Genomic DNA, 12,873 nt, shown 5'->3' on the forward strand with positions numbered 1-12,873 from the left:
CAGGGTATGTGGTCGTCTCAGGTGATGTCGTGGTCGGTGTGTCCTTGCTGGGTCGGTTGGCATATGGGTTCAGATCATTCAAGTGGATCTGGGTCCAATTGGAGTCCTCTTCGAAAGAGGCAGATTGGGAAGTCACAGGCCTGCCCCCTTCTCCCAGGAAACGATAGGCCTTGGAGCCAGGAGCATAGCCCAAGAACCTTAGTCTCTGGGAAACAGATCTCCCCTTCTTCCGCAGCTGCTTGGGGATGTGCACCCATGCATAGGAACCAAACACACGCAAATGTCCCAGATTTGGTTTCCTACTGTGAACCAGGAAATATGGGGTCTGGTTCACAACACTGCTCCAGGTGCGGTTTAAGGTGTAATTAGCGTAGTGCACTGCTTCCCCCCAGTATGATTCTGCGACTCCAGCGTCTGCAATCAGACTACGCATCATGGTTTGCAGGATTCCATTTCTTTTCTCAGCTACGCCATTCTGAGAGGGGGTGAATGGTGCAATAAGAAAATGGCGGATGCCCTTACGCCTTATCCAGTCCTGGAACTTTCGGGACATGAACTCAGCCCCGCAATCGCTCTGCAGTTGTGCGATCTTGGTCTTGTACTGGGTCTCTACAAAGTTGTACAGTGACTTTATGGCGTCAAAGGCTTCGGATTTTTCTGTGAGGGTATACACGTGGCCGTATCGCGAAAAATCATCAACGGCAGTGAGAAAATACTGTTTCTTTCCTAGGGATGGTGTAAAAGGCCCAACCAAATCAACATGTACTAGTTGGTACGGGTACTGGGCCTTGCGCAGTGACATTTTTGGAATGGGGGCAGCCTTCCTTTTTGTCTTCTTGCAAATGGCACAGTCCAGGAACACGTCACAATCCTTGAGCTGGATTCCCTCAGCAAATTCTTCCATCTTTTTAACTACAGGGAAGCTCGCATGACCTAATCTTCTGTGTAAGAGATGGGCACACTTATCGTGGAGCAGCTTCCCCACTGAGACCCTCTTGGCTCTAGTTGCTTTGAGTGGTGCTGTAGGTGCCTGCTGAGATTCAGGCTTCTTGCCCACACTGCCTTTGGAAAGCCTTGGGGCAGGCTGTGGGGGCTTGGGTGCAATTGCTTCAGCCTTGCACTCTTTAAACAGCCTTGGGGCTGGCTGTGGGGCCCCTTCTGAAGTGGGTGGGCTCTCAGGGGAGAAATATGGCAAACCATTTATGATGGCAATATTTCCAATGACCCTCTGGTTCCGGGTGACATGACCTAACCCCTTGTGAAATAAAACTTCCACCTTGTCATCGTCACATAATTTGATAATGCTTAATAGGTTGTTGGCAATGGAGGGAGCGTGTAACACCCCTTCAACTTTTCCAAGTCCAGGTACAGAAACAATGCCCTCCCCAACAATTAAAACTTTATCACCATTGGCCACTTTGACAGATGAGTTAATTTTCTTTAACCTTTTAAAACCTTGACTCATATTAGTAATGTGAGATGAAGCTCCAGAGTCCAGTAACCATAGGTCAGTGGAGCTATCAGCCTTTGTTGTGGGGGTGAGGGAACAAGTATGCAGAAAATTTCCCTTGGTATTTCCTTTGCCCCTGCCACGCCCCCTTCCTTGCCCCTTGCCCCTTACTTGATTGGGACCACGTTTAGGGGCTTGTTGTTGATGGGGGCAGTCTTTCTTGAGGTGCTCCTCAGAGCCACAGATGAAACACTTAAGTAGTGCATTAATTTGCTCTGAGTTGTGGCGCCCCCTTCTGGCTTGCTGAGTGGTGACTCTGGCGTATTCTCCTGCATCTCTTCTCCTTCTATCTTCCTCGATGAGTCTCCCTGTGAGGTGGGACAGATTTATGTCTTCCCTCCTAGCCCCTTCCAGTGAAACAATGAAATTGCTCCAACTCCTGTCCAGGGAAGCCAGGATGACTGCGACCATGTTTGCATCAGTCACTGGGTGGTCTCTGGACATCAGTTCTGCCCTGAGTGCCTTTAATTTTGCAAGATGTTCAGGCATGCTGGCACCAAACCTCAGTCTGGTTGTGTAAAACTCAGTTGTGTGTCTGGTGATCGAACCAATGGTGTCGCTGTTGAATAAATTGTATAATAACTGCCAAACTTCACCAGCTCTGAGTCCTTCTGGAATGCTGGAGAACAAGTTGTTGTCCAGTGAACTCAGCAGAGTAGAATAGGCCTGCCTGTGTCTCCACTCTTCTCGGGGTCCCCATGGTAGAGGAGGAGGTTTCTGCACCATTTCTAGAGTTCCATTCTTTAAGAGATATACCTGTACATCTCTACTCCAACTGTTGTAGTTCTCCCCCCCAAGTTGCAGTTTTTTAAAGTTGCTTGGAAGATTAGATGCTGGGGAAAAATCCTTTTCAGTTCCGTTAGCATACATTTCAGAGCTGTCCATTGAGATAAAAGGGAAAGGGATCCCTCTAGTGGTCGAGGAGGGAATTTTTCCTTGATTATTTGTTAAATCCATCTGGGCATGCTCGGGATTCTTCTCTTCCCATGAGGCATGGGGGGGGCGGAGCCCAGATTTGCTGGCCTGCATTTGAGTCTTTGTTTTATGCTGCAATGATTCCTCCTTAGGATTGCAAGATGCCTCCCGGCAGGATGGAGGCTGGATGGCATATGGATTGCCTGAATTGCCTTGAGAAGCCCATCGCTGGTCCTGAAGACCTGAAGAGAAGGTGGGAGGCCGCGGGGGTTGATTGTTGGGAGGCTCCACGCTGGACCCCTCCTGGCAGTTAGGCCCTGGGGAGAGGGTAGGAGGCCTTGGAGGGGGGCTGGTCACCCCCGATGCTAGAGTTGCTGTCCTTTTGGCCTCTAGGGTTGCAGCCAGGACCTGGATGGCTGTCTCAAGTGCTGTTGTATCAGCCTCGGCTGGACAGGCCTTAAAGCTATCATAGGACTTTAGGCTTTGTGGTGGGGAGGACCCAGGAATTTGCATGCTACTTTGGCTGGATGCCAGGGATTGCATGCTATTTTGGCTGGATGCCAGGGATTGCTGGGCCTCCAGGCTTAATTGAGGCCTGTCTTTATTAGACCATGTGGGGTTACTGGGGGCCGCCATCTTGTTTCCTGTGCCAGACCATGTGGGCGCTCTGGGGGCAGCCATCTTGTTTCCGCTTGCCCCAGGAAGCTGTAGCTCACAGTTGGGCGGGGGGCTTCGCGCCAAAAGCCCTGGGGTCCCGGGGTCACTAAGGGTGGCGGGCGCCATATTTGAAGGCCTCGTGGTCGCTAGGGAAAGACTCACCAGGTGTTTAGAGGCTTCCTGCATGGCTTCCTGGGCTGGGGTCCCCCTCTTTTGCGTTGTAAGGAGCTTTAGAAGCAGCTCTTCACGTTCCTGTGCAGTCATCTTGCTCACGCGGCGTTTGGCTTCAGCCAGGTCCGTTTCTGCAGCATCTGAGCAGTCTTGGACAGTCTGCAAGCCTTCCATGCTTTCCTCTGTGGCGTTCAGGGGTGGGGAGACATGCGAAGCTCTGCTGGATCCTCTGAGGGAATGGAGGTCATCTGTGCTCTCACCTGCAGCGGAGTTTGCTTCAGGGGCTGAAGGCTTGGCTGTAGGCAGGGATGCCATCTTTGATTGAAGACTTCTGGTGACAATCGGAGATTTCCTGCCATTCGTTTTAAATGGGTTTGTGCTGGATCTTCCAGACATCTTGTAGTATAGCCGCTGGCTGGCTTGGAAGCGTTCCCTTAAACCATCCTCTGCTACCAACTTGTAAGATGATCTCATGAGGTCGATGGATCGTTAAGGTGCTTCCAAGTAAAAGGCATCACGCAGAGATGCAATCATATTAGCTTTATTCAATGATAGATTAAAGAGAAACAATTACTTGGCATGAAGGCATTCATGCCTGCATGTGAGAGAGAACAAAAGAAAAGAAAGCAAGCTAGCATAGCATAACTGGAACAGAACAAGAACTAAACTGAAGAGAGACTAGAAGCAAAGAGCAGCCCCCTTGAGCAGAGGTATTTATGGGGGGTCTGGGCCCCTCCCTAACCATAAAACTCTCTCGCCAATGGGGCTGTAGGGGTCTGAGACCCTTGGCTTATCAGTGGAAGCAAAGAAGCCTCTTTGCCTCCATCTGATGACCCTTTTGGGGAACTGCCATGGCTGGCACTAAACATTTAACAAAAGTAGAGTTGGGTGGCCACATCTCTCTTCGTGGCTGGTAGAGAGACGAAGGCAACAACCAGGAAAGATGTCTTCCACCTTTTATACCTTTCCAGAACAAAGAGATCTGGTCTTGGTACTAGGAACCAAAAGGTACAGAAAAATAATTCCTAGGTGATGAATCATACACAACAACCCAGGCTCCACCATAACTCCTTTTCCCCCTCCCCTTACCATGTTCTTTTCATGTAAGCAATCACCTGTACCTAAAGCATGGAACATTTGCTTTTATATAACTAATTTCCCAATATAAAGTACCTACAAAGCTGCTTGCACATAAACAAAGATATATATATGATTGCAAAGTATCACTACTAATATCAATATTACTAACATCAAGCTTAAGCATAATAAAATCCAGGGCTTTTTTGTCATAAAACGCTCAGAACGGAGTTCCGGCACCTTTTTTGGATGGAACCTTGTAGGGTAGGCAAGGCGGGTTGTATGACATGTGTGAGTTCCAGCACCTTTTTCTTTTACAAAAAAAGCACTGATAAAATCCCTTCACACATATTGCTTAGTTAAATACATTCTTATTTTAGTTCACAAATATATTTCACAGATATATTCTATTTGTCATCCTAGTACCTCATCACTTACTAATAGTGTCCTTTATTGTCTCAATCCAACTTCCATATTATAAGTCAAAACTATATTCTAATAGCTAATTTTAATTTCCCTTGTAAGTCTAAATCCTAAATATTAAATCAAATAATATCTTTTAAAGTCTCCCCTTGACCCATTAAGTACAATTTTAGGCTCTTCCATTATATATTAAGAAAAGAAAAGAAAAAAGAAAAAAACATTTTTTTAAAGTCTAACTCTGGCTTTTTTTGTGCCAAACAGGCTTCCATAGCAGTGCCTTTAAATCCTCAAATGGATCTCCCTTCATTCGTACACATGTTATTTGAATCAAGGGAGACCATCCAGTTGTCAATTTTTCAAAGGAACTGGCCCCTTTATAATCATTAAATTGTTGCTCTGATAGTTCAAGTCTCCGTGTTTGGATCAGTATATTTGTCATCAGTTCAGTCTGGTCTTCTTCTTCTTCCAGTTTCATCTGGCTTGGGTGAGAGGTCATGTCCAGAGTTGAAGTTGTTGTATGGTTGTCTAAGTTTTCAGTATGTTGTAGTTGTAAGTCTTTAGAACCCTCCATCTTAGTGTTGTTTTCTTCAGTTTGTGTTGTTTTTTGGTTTGCAGGTTCTATAGTTGAGATCAAGGTTTGGCTATCAAGGTTCTCAGTTGATTGTACTTGTTGTTCTTTAAAGTCCTCTGTCTTGATATTAATTTCTTCCTCTTCTGTTGCTTTTTAGATTGTAGATTCGTCAGTTGAAATCAGGGCTTCATTTTGTAAATTTAGGCTGGCACCTTTGTCTTTCAGTCTGGATTTCAACTGCTCAGTAATTTCAAGGATTGTTTCAAGTATAAGTTTATAGTTAAGTTGTGGATAGTATTCCTCCATTTCTAAGGTGTTTACAGATAGTTCTTTAGTGGAGGCTATTTTAATAGAAGTCAGTGAATGTCCACCTCCACTATTCCTGGGAGTTGTTTTCTCCACCAGCTATTTCAAATTCTTATCTTTTTTTAGATAATGCCAAGGTCAGCTAGGCTGTAGCCAGGTCTCACAGTAAAAGGTAAATTTTCTTGCTGTTCCAGGCTTTGCCACAAGATGTCCTTAGTAGCATATAAAATCCTTTTCCAAGCTCCAGTTAAGCTTTTATCCAGTAATTTTTCCTCTTTTTTTCACAGCTTAACAACTAGATAGGGTAATAGGTCCCCTTAGAAATAGGAACTTTTTGGGACCCCAAATATCCAAAAGGTGCAAGTCCAATTTTCTAGTTGTTTAATTTAGTTATATTTTTCTTTTCTTTTCAAAGCTTTAAATCCCAAGTAGGCAGACGCCGCTATTCCAAAGGGGAAGAAATTTTCAAAACGTTCCCACAGGAAAGTAGTTGGGGGAATAAGAAAGGTAGGGTCTCACCCAGTTCCTCCGCATTGCTTTCTTCATGCTTGTTAGTGCTTTTGGCTTTTGGCTGGTACGGCTTGATGATCAACCATGTTGATGGCCAATCTTTTCTTTGTCGGTCCAGAGGAGCTGCTCTGGTTCAAACGGAGGGGCTACCGCCCCTCCGCAATCAGTTGGAGAGCCTCCTTATGGTCATCGCCCCTCCAGGGTGACTTTCAACCCTTTTCAGGTTCTTCCAATGGAGGAAAACTGGGCGGTGGGGAGGAGAGCTCTCTGTGCACGTCCGCCAGTGCCGTGAACGCAAACCGGAAGCCCTTACGCATCGGTTCTTGATTTGTTGCTGTCTGCTGATCAATCAGTGCAAGGGTTTTTTTTATTATTGGAAACGCATCTGGAAAGAAAATAGTCTTTCTCAATACACTATCTTGGTCTATAGATGTAAATATGTATGCTAGTCAGTGGTGATAAAGGATTGATCTGAGCATTGGGCACTGATTCAGTGGTGGCAACGAGAAATCCTGTGCAATTTTCCCAGGGTTTGATTAGTTGGCAACCAAGGCAAAAAAAAAACTTGGACTTTTTACAAAAAAGGTATGCTGGTCCAAAGAGGAAACCAAAAATGCAGGCAATACATTTTAACAGTGCTAGCCAAAATGCTACAAAAATATGAGTTTGTGTTAGTATTTCTGCAATAAGATATATTAAGGGATGGAAAAGCTGCCCTAATCCGATGCTCTCCCATTGTTTTGCATCCCAAATTCCCAGCCAGTGACCAAAGGTCGCATTGGATTGTTCCACCTTGGTTCATGTTTAAAGGTGTTGGAAGAAAAGTCTTCATTGTGGTTCAGTCCAAGCTGGGAATAAACATGGTGACTGCTTTAGGAAGAAGGTTGCAGTTTATTGAAGAGGAGAGCCAGACAGGAAGATGGCTCTGGCAGAAAAGAGAGTGAGCACATGTAGGGAGTGGGTTTTTATACCCTCTGGAGCCTTTTGTTTGGAGTTGTTCCTGTGGCATGAACTTTGACCTGAGTTTGAGTGTGCCTTTCTGGTATTCTGATGGTGATGGGTTAATCCTATTATGTCCCAAAGGTCATATCCTGCTTCCCTGGGGCTGATGACTCTTCGAGTTTGGGTGGGATATGTAGTTTCTATAGAGCTGGTTTCTGCTTGGGGGAGGGAGACCTGGGGCTATTAAGAAAACTGGGCATGGTTTTCTGCCTCTTTAAGATCCTTTGAGGAAATATATTTTTCTGCCCTTCTAATATTTCCTTCTCTGGGGGGCTGACTTCCCACAAAGTTTTGCTGGGTGGTGGTGTTTTTTTTCTTCAATGATGTATTTACTGAAATGTAGATTTAACAGGCTTATTTTTGTCCCCTTGTAGCAGAGTCTGGAAGAGAACATGACGTCTGCAGTTTTGTGTGAATTAACTGTACCAGAGAGCTTGCTTATGGTGCTGGTTAGTGGCAGTGTGAGAAACAAGGCTCACACTCAAATTGTTGGAAATAACAAAGTGTTTTATTAGAGCTTTTGCAAAAGCTGGTGGATCTCCAAGCATACAAGCAAGAGGGAGAGACCACAACGGTTACAGATCTCAGCATATTATATACATTCCTATCACCAGCCACTTGTCCATCCTTACCAGGGCTAGATGATAGGCCCAGGTCAGTCACATGCTAACAGTCCACCTATAATCTGTCATCACACCTAAATGTTTAAAATTAGTTAAGCCCTTATTGTCATCCAAAGTTGCTAAGCACTCAGCCCCTTCATTTCTCACCTCTTTGGTATTCCCTTATCAGTTGTCTTGTTTATCTGTACAATGAAGTACCTGGTACATATCTCACGTCAGAAGCAGTTGTACGGTTTTCCACTTAGCCTCACAATTGTCCCAGTGCTACTCAGGAATTTAAAAGAGCCAAAAGAAACTCCTGAGCTGAGGTTTCAGCAAAGAATTACAACTTTATTTTGATCAAAACAGAGAGGGGTTACCTCATCCCTCTTCGTGGCTGGTAGAAGGATGAAGGCAACAACCAGGAAAGATGTCTTCCACCTTTTATACCTTTTCAGAAAAAAAAGATCAGGTCTCTGTATCAGGAGTAAGGTAGCACAGAAAAACAATTCCAAAATGATGACTCATACACAGCAACCCAGGCTCCATCCGTAACTCTTTTTCCCCCTCCCCTTACTGTGCTCTTTTCATGAAAGCAATCTCCTGTATGTTTAACATGAGACTTTTACTTTTCCAATATACATAAAGGATCTGCTCAGGCAATTGGCTAAAAAGAATGATTACAAAATAACAAAACAATGATTAATAGTAACTGTCAATGCTGCAAACATTGACATATTTTTGCACTGACATTATAAGAGACAGCCTGTTACTTTAATTGCTTCGCTTTGGGGGGAAATGTCAGCCGGATATTTTGAGAAGATAAAAAAAAGCCCACATACAGAATGGGAAGTGAAACTTCATTTGTAAAACTAATTGGATAATGTGATTTATGATGTGTAGATAAGGGTGGGGATTGTGTGTGTTACAATGGGTTTCGGGGGAGGAGATTTCAGATTCTGGCATCCCTCCATGAGTGCCGATGTTTCGTTTCATTATTAAGACTTTTTAGATAAACAATGCCTGCATTTTGTTTGAAGTGTCTCATTTATCGGAACCACAACATCATGCCAGAATCTACATTCTTTCAAACAACCTGCCATTTTATATGGCCTTGAGAGAATTTGGCAAAGATTCAGAGGAGAATCTTTATCATGGAAACAGAGAATTGGCTGGGAGATGGAGACTTGGCAGCTGCTGACAATTCAGAGCAGGAATTAACAGATATCATGCTGTGAGAAGATGAATTTTTGCAGAACTCCCATCTGGGGGCAGGATCCGAGCAGTTAGCAGAGGTCAGCTGGTCATCAGGCTGGAACCATTCCAGTGGAGACTACCCATGCCTTGAGACTGTACTGCCGGAGCCCCGAAAAGCAGAATGGTGGAGAGCTGCCAGACCATCTACCGGTGAGAATTTGGGTGAGTGAAAAATACTGTCTGCAGACCAGACTGCCTACCAGCCCCAGGAGTCCCCTGCCAAGCCCTCCAGACCCATAGAGACAGAGGACCCCAGCCTGGGGCCTCTGCAGCAATGGGAGGTTGGGAAACCACCACAAGTGAAAGGCCAACAACGTCTGAGCTTGCCCCAGCTAATAGAAGCCTTGCAACAGCTGGGGGTGGTGGGAGGACAACAGCAAGGGTGGCAGCAGCAGGACCCGAACGTGCAACCCCTGAACATACAGCAGGACCAGTGGGGCCAGCAGCAGTGGGTGCCCTGGCAACCATTAAATCAACACCCAGAGTGGGGCCAGCAGCAACTGGAGACACAACAACAGCAGTGGGGACCCCAGCAACCATTTAACCAACAACCAGGGTGGGGCCAGCAGCAATGGGGCCCCCAGGAACCAATGATGAGCCCACCCTTCAGAGCAACCATCGATGGGGACCCAGAGAAACTGATTTTCTTCCTCAACCAAGTACGCTCTCACTTGAATCGCTGGGCTCACCTCTACCCGGACCAAGTTGCTATCATCGATGTGATTGCGTCCAGCCTAGAGGGAGAAGCATCCAAATGGTTGAACAATTTATATAACGAGCAGGCCCCTGAATTGGAGGACCCCCAGCTTTTCATCCTGGGGCTGAGGGAAAGATTTGAGGACCCATCCATTGCTCTCAAAGTGGAAGAACAAATCCATAAGATAAAGCAAGCTGGCCAGCCTGACCTAGAGTATGTACAGGAGTTTCTAAAGGTGGCAGGTCGGATAGAGACATGGCCTGAGCAATCCATAATTCATCTTTTTAGAGAAGGGTTAGATGACCACCTTTCTAAGGCATGTATCTACCCAGCTGTGCCTGACCAGCTGCATGAATGGTACCAGGTAGTGGTGAAATTAGATGTTCAGCTCGCCCGCTATAAGAAGCCTCTCCTCCCTGAAGCCGAGTCGAGGTCAGAACAACCCGGATGGCTATTTACCCCCATGAAAATCAGCTACTGTGATGGCTGAAAGACCCAGGCCACCTGTAGGCCTGGTATTTAAGTGTTTCCGATGTGGACAGCAAGGTCATCGAGCAGCGAAATGCCCAGTTCCCTTCCTCCAACAGCAGAACAGACCAGGACCAGTAGTGAGAAAGAAACATGCAAAGTGGCTAATGGGAGAGAAATCCAACCGGATGACGCAGGAACCTGTTGCCCAGGTCACATCCCCCACACAGGAGGATGCCGGAAATCACGCTGAAGCCAACCCCATTCTACCCTCTTTCCACAGCAACGACGAAGGAGAGAACGACCTAATGGTGAGCCGACACGTCCCACCTTTCTCACCACCTGCCAAATCCATAATCCCTAAGTCGGGTACACAGGTAGATTTAAAGGTGCTAATTGATTCTGGATGTTCCCGATGCATCATTAGCTTGCCATTTGCCATGAAACGGCATACGAGCAAAAATGCTCTCCAAACCTGTGAGGTTCGAGCAAGCTGATGGCTCCCTAATGGGAGGGACTTTAGTCATGCAATTAACAGAGCCCCTACGCCTAGAAATAGGTGAGCACTGGGAATTTATTTGCTTCCTGGTGGCTCCAAAAATGACTGAGGCTGTGATTTTAGGATTAGCCTGGTTGGACAAATGGAAACTGTTTATCTGGTGGGAGAAAGGATTGAGAACTGTGAGACTACCCATAGGGCCCGATCCCCCCATTGATTCAACAGATGTTACAGGGGATTTTAGCCCACCCAATGAGTGAGCACACATGGCTACCTCACAGCCACCAGGCAAGCCGCTCATCCCCAGAGAGTACCGGGACCTAGCGGAGGCATATAGTGAGAAGGAATGTGATACCTTGCCTCCTCACCGGCCCAATGATTGTTCCATTGAACTGTTGCCGGGGGCCAAACTTCCATGACCAAGAATGTATGCTATGTCCCCCCTTGAAATGGAGGAGATGCAGCAATATGTGGATACAAACCTAGCGAAGGGATTCATTGAATGGGCCAAGTCTACTGTGGGAGCCCCTGTGTTGTTCAAAGAAAAAAAAAGATGGGTCTCTTCATCTCTCCATGGACTATAAGGGCCTCAACACTCTGAGTGTGGAAAATAAATACCCTCTCCCCCTCCTGAAAGACTTACTAACCCATCTGGCGAAGGGGAGTATCTTCACCAAGTTAGACCTGAGAGAAGCATATTACTGGGTGAGAATAAAGGAGGGGGATGAGTGGAAAACAGCCTTCAACTGCCCCTTGGGAAGCTACCAATTCAAAGTCATGCCATTTGGACTGCACGGAGCCCCAGCCATATTTATGCAGTTGATTAATGAGGTCCTACATGAACATTTATACAAAGGGGTTCTGGTGTATCTTGATGACATTCTGATATACAGTACGAATATGACAGATCACATAAAACTGGTCAGAGAAGTGTTAAAGAAACTATTGAATGCCAAACTTTATGTCAAATTGTCAAAATGTGAATTTCACCAAACCCGATTAGATTATCTTGGCTATAGAATTTACGATGAGAGCATCGAAATGGACCCAGCCAAAGTGAGAACAATAATTGAATGGCAACCCCCCAAAACTCGCAAACAGCTCCAGAGCTTCCTAGGGTTTGCCAATTTCTACCGTCAATTCATTCCTTCTTTTGCTGAGATCCTAAAGCACCCCTGCCCCGGGGAGCCGTTTGTAATTCAAGCAGATGCCAGTGACGTGGCAGTTGGAGCTGTGTTACTACAAAAGAATAAGAGTGGAGTCCTACAACCTTGTGCCTACACCTCTAAGGAATTCACTGAAGGCGAGAGGAGATGGACAGTCTGGGAGAAGGAGGCCTTTGTAATTAGGTGGGGGCTATTAAACTGGCGACACTATTTAGAAGGGAGCAAGGTGCCATTTGACTTGTCGATGTTCAACTTAACCATACGATGAGATTAATTACTGGGTGCATAAAATCTACACCTATTCACTGGCTACCAGTTCTTAGCCATATACTCCCCCCGCACTTACGATGACAAGAAGCTCTCATTCGGGAGTATAGTAAGATCCTGCTAAACTCCTCCCTACCCATTCATGGTTATACCTCTGTTCTCTTAAGATGTCGATTAAAGTCAAGAAATCCACCACTCCTCACAGTGCTTAAGCTGCTTGCCGAACATCAGAGCACCACACAAAAGTGGATGGAAGCAGGGAATAGCTATACCTCCCAAGTTATTTTCGAGCATATTAATCCTAATAATATACCTCCAGGGTTCAATTTACCCCGACACATATGGGTGACATACAATAGAATTAGAACGACTCATGGGGTGTGCCAACTCTTTGTATAAATGGGGAAAGACATCTTCAGCGCAATGTGACTGCGGGGCTCCCTGACAGACTATCCAACATATAGTGAGGGAACGCACTAATAGAAAATACCCAGGAGATTTTAAGGACTTCCTCTGCGTAACAACGGTAGCTACTGACTCAACATCAAACTCTGAAATGTTATTTCTGTTTTCCTCTTAGGTTTTATTACTGCTTCTTTTTAATTGTTTTAACTGTTTTAACTTGTAAATATGAAATGTTTTTAATATTGTGTGTGACAAGCCATACGCTAAATAAATAAATAATGCCTTTTGAAGTATGGACAGATCACAAAAATTTAGAGGCACTAAAAACTCCCTGCAAATTGTCCCCAAAGCAAGTGCGATGGGCACAGTA

The sequence above is a fragment of the Vipera ursinii genome, assembly GCF_947247035.1.
Source record: "Vipera ursinii genome assembly, chromosome: W".
Lineage (NCBI taxonomy): Eukaryota > Metazoa > Chordata > Lepidosauria > Squamata > Viperidae > Vipera > Vipera ursinii.